General features: G+C 42.8%; 1 protein-coding gene across 5 annotated transcripts in view; it reads right to left on the bottom strand.

Moving 5' to 3' along the window:
• The window catches only part of ALDH18A1 (aldehyde dehydrogenase 18 family member A1), a 31640-nt gene extending 23322 nt beyond the window's left edge, over positions 1 to 8318 (bottom strand). For 2 of the 5 annotated variants that reach the window (XM_062579871.1, XM_062579870.1), the window contains exon 1: positions 7887 to 7937. The gene's annotated coding sequence lies outside the window, so the exon portion shown is untranslated. Of the gene's footprint in view, positions 1 to 7073; positions 7184 to 7886; positions 7938 to 8283 lie in introns of those variants that run through there. The other 3 variants (XM_062579872.1, XM_062579873.1, XM_062579874.1) reach the window with 3 other exon arrangements.
• Positions 8319 to 10407: the final 2089 nt, after the last annotated feature.

A 10407-nucleotide genomic window follows, 5' to 3' on the forward strand; every position in this document is an offset into this window, starting at 1 on the left:
GAAGTTAACTACATTACAGTGATCTTTTGGCACAACCCAGTAAATCTGTTCTCATGCTAAATCCTGCTTTAAAGACAAAACTTATCACTATCGTAGCCATTTCACAAACATTAATAAATTATTTTTCCCTGAACGCTACAGAATGGCAAGATATTAGCCCTGGTTACAAGTGACGACATAGAAGCACAGGACATCACCTTCCAATTTATTTGGCATTACAGTTTCCCTCATCTGAGCTTGTAAGCATTCAGGATGCTTGTAACTTACAATCTACTTAATCAAGTACCCAGCAGAGGAGAGAGAGACAATTAGCAATTTCCTGTAACAGGTCTAGCTGAGGTAATGCATGCAGTATCACAAATGAAAACAGCAGAGATGAGCAAAAATCCAGTTTTCTTGGTCAATGCTTAAGGTATGAAGCTTTTCTCACAGTCTCACTTTCCCCTTTTACAAGATTTTGCTTTCATCGCTTGCTTTCAATCCATCCATCTGTACCACTGGAATAGAGAGGTCACACAGGCAACAGTGCACAAGCTGTGGTAGGGAGAAGATATTGAAGAGAAGACAAACAGAGCTCAGAGTAACCAAATTGAAAGATTGCTATTACAAATACCATGACTATTACAGCACCTGGTAGTTCTGCATAAATGTACATGAACACTTGAAGTTGCTTCACTATCCTGCATCGCTGCTTTGTTACTGTGCCTCACTACAACCCTTAACAAAATATACACTTCTGCATATGACAAGATAGCAACCAACAGGCAACTGCTCTCCTGTTCAAGCTGGTAAAGTTATACAGAATGGCATTTTAATAACATTAATCTACAGTGACCCTCCAGTTCTTTGTTCCATCTGAAATGGCAGTCTTGACCACTGCCAGAATGAGGCAGACAAAGGACTCGAGTAGATGACAGAGCTTAGCAAACAGTCGAAGTCTCCTTCGTATGAAACGATAAGCTTAAAAGAGCCAGCGAATGGTACCAACGAGGTATTTCCTGCTTCTGGAGGTTACAGCAAGCCATCCTGGGGTCCTCTGCCACGTATCAGGCAGGTGGAACTGCCTCTGGGGCACAACAATTCCCCATTGCCCGCATACATCTGGCTGTTTTACTCTCCCACCTTGAAGTCCATCGTGGCGTCCACTGGCAGCCATCATCTTCCCAGCAGGCTCTCAGCTCTGCCTTAAAGTCTGAGAGACGCTCACCAGTCCAGGCACTCCTGACAACTTGGGCTGGTGAAGGGCCAGAACCTCTCCTACCACAGCTATCCAGAGTTTAACTGCATATTCTTCTTCAGTTCCTTCCAGTCTCCCTTATGGAATAAAACAAGGCACCTGAAAGATTCATCTCCAATTATTTCCTGTTATGATCTCACCTATTGGGCCTTTTGACTCTCATTACAGTCATAATCCCTTGCTTGGTGTTGCACTGTCACTACAATACAAATTCATCTTAGCTAGATCAAACTGTGCTGTCTCCTTGATCGCTCCCACTCATTTGCCAGAGAAGCATTTCACATTCTCTCTACGGGGCTGCTTGCAACAAAGAGCATCATCACCCTGGAAGGTTGCCTCCTGCCTTCCTTTACTAGAGACAATTTTGCTAAAAGTGAATGGAAAATGAGGTAGGTGTAAGAAATGGTAGATAGTGTGGATCCTTTGTAGGGAACAGATCGGAAAAAAATAACATGCTTTTGAAATGAGCTTGTGAGGAAAGGCAAGCAGACTAAGATAACAGGAAGACTGGATCAGGAATTCTAAAGTAACAGAAGGTATCAAGAAAAGAAGATATATGTGAAAGGGCAATGATACTGTCAGAAAGTGAAGACATTAAACACAGGGCCCTCTATGAGGGACAAGCTTTTTTTTAGGACTACTGCAAGGCAGCAAAATCCTTCATCTCCCCTCACTCACTCAAAGATTTCAAATTAATCTTCAATTCTCACCTTCATTCCACTCACACCCCATTCCTAACTCTGTCACTTCTATACCTGGAATGGTTCTACTCTTCAGTAACAAACCAAAACCTCATGAAACTGCAAAAAAATACTACACTCAAAACAACAGCAATGACAACAAACTTTTTCCTCACAGAGCTTGGGGGGAGAGAAAGGGGGAAAGCGGTGAAAAGGCAGCTAAAAGGAAATTAAAAACATATTATTTGGGTACTTCTGGAAGACTCTAGCATCAACTTTCAAAAGACTCTTCTCCATTGCTAGGCAAATCTCTCTCCAAACTAATCTCCAGAATTGCCTTTCAAAAATGCAGTTCTCCAGTCACTTACTTAAAATGATGAGAGTCACCCTTATATTGTTTCTTACAGAAAGCATTACCTGCTGGTTCATTTTCATGATCGAACAGCTGTTAAGTAGCACAGTACATTTAGATCCTGTTCCGTATCAGTGCAATGAGACTAAGTTAACTTCCTAGGGCATTCTGAAGTGGAACAGGGGTATCAAATCCTAAAAGTAGTACCTTTACCTCCTCCCTGGAAGAAAAAAAAAAAAAAAAAAAAAAAAAAAAAAAAAAAAAGGAAAGGAAAAAAAAGAACACCTCATCTATATCAAGTTTTCAGTCTGTTGACTATAGCCCCATGGAATGTCTGCACCTACTAGACCTCAGCTGATAAAAAAACCCAACTAAACTTACTGCACTACATATAAGGGCCCATAACTCAGTTATTTAAGGGTTTAAGGTGTTCCACAAGTAGAAAAACAAATGGAAACTACTCTCCTGTGAAAAAGCTATAGTGTTGCAAACTTAAAGCAATAAAGCAGAGGCAAGCCTAGTTTCAAGGAAATACACACAATTTTAAAGAACTGAGTCTTTGCCTCAACAAAGTCCTCTGGAACATTTAAATGGCTTTGTTATCTTATTGATTAAATCTTTTGTAAGAAAAAAAACTCTGCAGTTTTAAGTGCAACTCAGAAACAAGCAACCTTCACTGAGGAAGCTGTACAATAAAACTAATTAACAAAGAAAAACTTCAAATACATTGTCTTTACAACAGTTCATAAATAACTTTGCCCCAGTTTTATATAAGTTTACACACAGAGAACAGACAATGCAAAATATATCATGCAATTACTTTTCTACCAAGGATCCGTTCCAGTACGACAATGGATCAGAGCAGTCTGCAACCTAAGACATTACTTTATGCAGCTGTAGAAATTTCTGCCACTGATTTGTTAGAAGAACTACTTCCAATCTTAGTATCTCAAACCAAAAATAACATCCCTTTTGTTACACCTAGTACATAAATAGGTTACGCCACACATGCAGCATTGTATAGCAACAACTCTGGAGACAGGATTAGGACCTCCAGGTGCCTGTCCCCATTGTGCACAGGGCAGGCACTACGGAAGCAACTCACACTATTGGCAGGCAGCAAAACCCAGTCAAGCATAGACGGGAAGTTTAACTTAACAATATAAAACACACATACGCACAAATAGTTATCACCTACAGATCAGAGTCCTCGCCTGAGCACTTAAATGCACCTGAATTTCCATACCTGACCCCTCCTGTTGAAACTATGACTAAAGGTTTCTAACAGAAGCAGCAACTGCAGGAAAACCAGGAGACAGAAAAGACTAAACTTCTGTACATGTAGCTGAAGGCAGAGCCAGCTGATCTGCAGCAGCCAATCCCAGATGCTCTGGCTGTACAAGCCACATCAGCTAAAGAACAGACTGAAAACTAACCCACTGGCTGATGTAACCTCAGCCACTCCAACTTCATCCCTCCCACCAGCACGCACACCTTCCCATCCTGCTGTCCCAGCAGATGATGTAACTCTACTCCACGTTGCAGCACAAAATCCAGGGCTTTACAGTTACAGCATTAACAACTGTTTTCTGTCTAGTCCCAGACTAGTCCAGACAGCCCTACCCACAGCACAGACAGCCTACCCATCTCTCACATCCAGCTTTCCTTGACCTTGATTCTTCCTATTTTCAGATGTCTGTGAAATCTGATGCGAGTAGGAGATGACAGCGACTTACATAGCCAAACTTTTGAGACTGGCTTTACCTCTTTTGTCTTCTCCAGCGTACCCTAGACCCCCTTACAAGGGCAAAAGGCTTTGCTCTTCATTTATCTCCCATTTACATTAAATTCTAAATTAAAAGTGAAAGCAACCTTACTGCTCCAATTAGTGGAAGCCACAAATGCTGCAGTTTCTCATCTTCAAAGACACCACAAAACAGCAGTTCCTCAGCTCAACCGAAGAATTATACCGTCTCCTGTCTATGCCACACCATTATATTCCTATTTGCTTCCTTTGCTTGTAATTCAAACAAATTCCAACTTCACTAATTCTCAAGTTGTTATAAGTCAATATTCGCTCTTTTCTTTAATCTTTGAAGTTTTACCTTCTGGGATCAGAAATCATAATAATCCCAGTCTCAGGGCTGTGGAAAAAAATCAATGGAAAGTGAACAGTATTTGAGTGATAGGTGTAGGGCTGGAAAAACTCATTAAAATCAACAATTTATAGAGGACTAACTCACAATTACTGGACACTAGGAGTTGTTACACTAGATTTCACTATATTCTCATGAAGGAAAACAGATCAATCCAAAAAAGCCCAAATACATACAAGGATACCTCTTTGTTAAAAGACTCCCTACAAATTGCCGTATCATCAGGTACAGTTTGTTTTTTTGATTTTATTTTTGTTTTTTTCTGTTTAATTGTAGTACACATGACCCTTGAGCCCCCATTTGCAAATATAAAAACTCCTGTTGTGTATAAATGCAGAAAATAAGACAATTCGAACTCCAGAACTCCAGGTCATTCATATGCAAGAAGACAGGCAAAACAACGATTAGAGGGGCAAATCAGCACAGCAGCTGATTTTCTGTATTAAGCTAAGCTTCTGTTCTGATTTTTAAAAAAGGTAGGAAAAAAGGAGAAATGCTCCTATTTTAGACGCACCTGGCTGATTTTTAATACAGACAAGTCCTTTGAACCGTGTTTCCAAACAAAAATGAACAGGTTCCCCTCAAACCATGCTGTTACTTTGAGGCTGCTTTCTTCAGATGCTGAAGTAAAAGAATCAGTAAAAGAAACTGAAGAGAAGCTAAAAATCAAAATGTTTCATTTTCCCCATGAAACCAGCAGCTCTTGTAGAAGCTTGTTAGTTGCAAGGAATTTTACATTTCCTACCTGGTTAGCAGTTTATTACCTCAGCGCACAGCAAGCGTAACAGGGAGTCAGCAATGGAAAAGTGTGGTTTCAGACAGTTCAGGGCAGTGAATACCCTGAGAAATCTTAAATAAAATTACATTTTCAAGAAAAAGTACAAGAACCACAACATTGAATTAACAATCTGAATTGGCAGGCAGACTTGCTACATTTCACCTTTAGTCCTAGACACAATTCAGTTCTAGACACTGTCCAAAGACTCTTTTTTTTTTATTGTCCAAATTAAAAAAAAAAAAAAAAACACATACACAAAGAGGACACTTTAATGAAAATTATTAGTTGAGGAACTAAGGACACTGGTTAATTTAATCAAGTGCTAGTCCTAAAATGCAATATGGTTTCTTAATATCTTTCAAGAATTTCCTTCCTCTTACCATAATGATTATACTGTTGCCTGGACCAAATCTGGCTAATCTCTTCTATCACCTGTTTCCACTGCCCAGCAGCAAAAATCAGCTTCTACCAACTGTTAAGTATAAAAATGATAGTTTTATAATAACTACGGCTGGTGCAGTAACAAATGCCAAGGCGAAAATAAAGTACCTGGATACACATTTGTATTCAGGATGCAAAGATAGAGATAAAAGATGCCTGAAAAATATAAACTTAAGTCAACATTCTAGTTCAGCATTTCAGAAGGCAGACACCTACACTTAGCACCTTGCATATCTGCTCTCTTCCAGAACCTCTTATAGAGGCACTGGTTGCACTTTCCACCTCCGCCATCAACCTTTTCATTCATATCCTCCACATTCAAGGTCCCACTGTATAACCTCTTCAACAAATGCCTTCTGACCATTATTAAGCCAGACAGCCACAACTTTCTGTGGGAGAAGACTGAGGAAAATTCATTGACTGTAGAATCTATTTCTAGGCCCTTGTCCTGTCACTTCTCCAGGCAGAGCGTGATTCAAAACAGCATTTATCAACACTTCAGCCTCAGGGAGAAGTGAGTACTCAGCTCAGCATTCCTTCCATTACCTTATTTTGGGGCTATTTGCCTTTATGTACCTCATTAAAAAAAAAAAAAAAAAAAAAAAAAAAAAAAGAAAGGAAAAAACCTGTCCCTCACAGCAATGTGTCCCCTTCTTCTCTTGTGGCTGGAGAGAACCAAGAAGACATTTAGTATTTATGAAAGATAAGCTGGCACCCCCTGCTAATGGGTGGGGAGAGGGAAGGAAGGAAAGCAGTTGCTGGCAGATGCCTAGTTAAACTACACAGGCAGGACAAAGAAATGGTTACAATTCCCCAAACACTCTTCTGTTACCCAGCCTTGTGTGGGCTGGGGCTATTCACTCCTTGCGTGGGGCTAATCACCTTCTCCATACCACTTATAATTTTACAGACTTGTAATGCACCCTCTTTCGTTCTTCCCTCACACACCTCTTTCCAAGATAAAGCTCGCTGTGATAGTCCAATTGCCCATAGACAGTTCTGGCAGCAGAAATGCCAGTTTTGCTGCCCCACCTCATCAAACTGCATCAAAGCTGCAGTTCCCATCCCCCTCCTAATGCTAATGCTCAGCTATATGTATAATATTCTGATAAAAAATCAGGTGACTCACCTGACTGTGATCTCATGAGAACTAGTGCCAACAACAGAGAAACACAGCAGCTCCTAAGACTACACTGCCACTAATAAATCAGTTTAGAAAGCTTTCATACAAAGAGATGTTGAAGGCATGAGCAATTTCATATCTATGATCATTTCTATTGCTTCTTACACCTCCCCCATAAAAGTATACATAAAATTGGTCAGGGGAAAGAAGCCAGAACTACATACATAGTACTAAAATGTTGATGAAACTTGAATTTATACAGTGGCATGATATGTTTCTACTTTATTTTGCACTTCTTTTCCTTACCTGGTAATTCCTAATGTTCTATTAGCTTTCTGAGTTTCATTAAACATTGAGCTGACATTTTGGAGTACGTATCACCCACCGTGACTCACAGATATTTTCTTCCCTGGATGCTGTAGAAAAACAGGGAAATACAATTGTTTTCATGGTCCTAACATTGCAACAAACCTTCAGAGCAGCTGAAAATGAATAGTTAAGCCTGTAAGATGCTCACTCTGCTACTGAATGCATTTCTTAAAAGAACCTGGGCAAAGAATAACTTACAGGAAGAAGGCAGATACACCCATGACTGTGCACAAGCAAAGAAAGAGGCCCTTGTCAAAGGCTTTTAGAAATCTGTGTAAGTTATGCCCAACAAGACACCTTTATCTACAGTTTTATTACTTCTTTGAAAGAAGTATCAGATTTCTTCTTACAAGAAATCTAATCTGATCCTGTCGTAGTTCCTGTGAAGAAACACTGTTTAACCAACAGAGGCTTATCACCCAGTGTTAAGCTAAAACCTGGATAAGAATTCTTACGTGTCACACAATGTCAGGGGGCTTAAACATTTTTTTTCAGGCATGGAGAATCCTCATAAACAAATGCAAGAGAGAAGGAAGGAGAAAAAGAAGTCTCAGAAGGGGTGATATGCTCTGCTTTCCCAAAGCCCCAGAAAAATGAAGCCAATACAGCTCTTATTGATCAGCCTGATGTTTGCAGAGGTCCAAGTAAGTTTCACTCTGCCAATGGCTACTCACTTTGTAGCCACCAAAAAATTAGACTCAGAAAAGCTTGAGCTCAGCAGAATAGGGAGTGTGCAGAGGCAGGCAGCACCTCAGACACTGTATATGGAACATCTCTACAGTAACAGGCATCAACTCGACTATGTTCAGGGATCATCATTCCTCTGCCGTGTTGGCAACTGCTCCTGACCCTCAAGTCGCAGAACCGGGAACCGGGCAGGGACGACTCCGACTTACTGCAGGGTCGCAGGAAAGCACAGCTAGGCCTTACCGCCCGGCGGTGCTAGGGTGGCGGCTCTGCCAGGAGACCCTGCGCCCAGCTACGAGCGGGCGCGCCAGCGCCTCACACCTCTGCCGCCTCCCTCAGCGCGCCGCAGCTAGCAGCTCCGGCCCCACGGCCGCGCCGCAGCCCCCGTGCCCCGTGCCCCGTGGCGGCGAGGAGCGGGCGCCGGCCCCGGCGGGCCGCCCGCCACAACCGCCATACTCACCCCGCCGCACGCCGCCTTCACCGCTGCCAGCGGCCGCCAGCCGCGCCACTTCCGGCGCGGATGATCTCGCTCCCCATTGGCCCGCCGCCCGGCAGCGAGGCGCGCGCACGGTTCCTGCACCCTCATTGGCCGCGCGCCCGCAGCGACGGGAGAGCGGCGCGGTCCGGCGGTGCTGCGGCGGGTGCTGCGGCCGAGGCGGGCGGGCAGGCGGGGCCGCCGCGGCGCTCGGCCGGGGGAGGCTGTCGGTGGACAGGCAGCGGCAGCGCTTCTGCCAGGCGCCGGCGGCTGTATTAGACAGCGGGTGTAGCTAGGATGCTGACAACAGGGGAATAACGACGCTGTCCTGTCCCAGGCCTTCGCCGTGGAGTGTGCGCAGCGCTTCAGTCAATATCTGCGGAGGGCAGGACCGTCCTAGTAGGCCTTTCCTGCACTCAGCAGGTCGGGTTCTGCAGCATTTCACCCACACACAGACCAGACGAGACACCCCGTTTTGTGTATCTGACACGTAATTCTCCTAACTGTTGTATCTAATAATGAGTTCTGCCTTGGTTGTTACATCATCATATTGTTGCCTGATACTCAGTCTGTAATACCATGGAGTCCTCACATCTTGTAGCACTGCTGTAGGCAGTTATGCCCCAAAGTTTATATTTGTACATTCGATTTTGATTTCCCAGTTACCGTAATTTGCACTTCCTGAATTAAATAATGACCTTGTTGATTTTGGACTTGGACGTTATGGTAGCTTAATAAGGATAATTTTCCAAACTTGCTTATGAAACTGCCACATGAGATAGTAAGAGAAGCTTTACTGAAGTAACAAATTGCTGTATTGCTTAACCTCTGTGAATTTAATGTGTATTTTTAGGTGAGGCATCAACAGGTGGAGAGACTTGTGGGATTCCTCTTGTAGTAGGTGGACTAAAAAGGCTTTGGAAGTCTGTACAGAACTTCTGAGAAATGGGGAGGATTTTAACTGGGAAGTTTGAATCCAGTCACTAAAATTTGCTTAATGAGATGTCTAAAATTCTAAGTTTAGAAATTCTATAAGATATAAACAGATATGAAAAAGTAAGCCTCTTTTACACACAGTAAGTTGTTGGCATGGTAAATCCAGACTCTGGACATAGTTGCTAAGCACTACAGGAATTTCCACATTCTGCTTTTCGTGCGGGTTCATTTTGTTAGACATCAAGGTAACTTTGAAGGAGAGTTACGACCGTATGAGCCTTATGTGACACTGGGCAGAAGACCTAGGCCATATAATCCTATCGTTCTGACTTGTTGACTGACGCATTTCATATCATATTGCAAACAATTGTGAAGCTATAAATCTCTCACCCCTGATTCGGACTTTGAGCCTCATTCTCTAGTGAACCTCTTCCTGTGGGTTTGTCTCATTAAACATACCTTAGTGCTGTGATCCTTCCCCAAGATTAGGAGTTATTCTGAAGTCAAGGTGACAGGGCTGTAGCAGCTGCTGAGAAACTTGAGGTGAAAATGTCATAATGGAAAATCTTTGTTAAGTGAAGAGATCTATAAAAGGAGATGGTGGTAGGTGAAGTTCGGATACAGCTATGGCAGTGATGGGGGCAGGGCATGATACAGCCATTGCCTGGTACGTGACGTGACACACGGTGTGCCGAAGGTTGCTATGGTCAAGTCCACACTACCGTGACACTCTGCCTCTTGCTAGGAGAGCCAGTCATATTGATAGACCTTACCGGGTAGGTAGGAAGATTTACTGGCTCTGTCCTTAGAGATTTGGAGAACTTGCTGCAGTCTTCTGACTGTGCTCAGTACAGATGCCTGTGTGTGCACAGGGCTATCAGAACGATGGTTGACTCTGTCTTTAAAGCGTTTTTCACATCTATCCTGAATCCAGTGTTCCCCATATGCAAGTGAAAAACAACTAGAGGCTTTGCTCTGGCCTGCATGGGGCAACTGATCACCAAATTACAGTCATACACTACCTCTTGCTGCCATGTATTTGATTGTCTTGAAATCTGGTATGCTTTAGTAAGACAGTAGGGTGATGCAAGTTCCTCGACTTTGGTGTTAACAGGGCAGTTTCAAGGTTATACCCCCTTGACATAGCATCATATTATGAAATGCACAGGTTCT

This window comes from Rhea pennata, chromosome 7 (assembly GCF_028389875.1).
Source record: "Rhea pennata isolate bPtePen1 chromosome 7, bPtePen1.pri, whole genome shotgun sequence".
NCBI classification, from domain to species: Eukaryota; Metazoa; Chordata; class Aves; order Rheiformes; family Rheidae; genus Rhea; species Rhea pennata.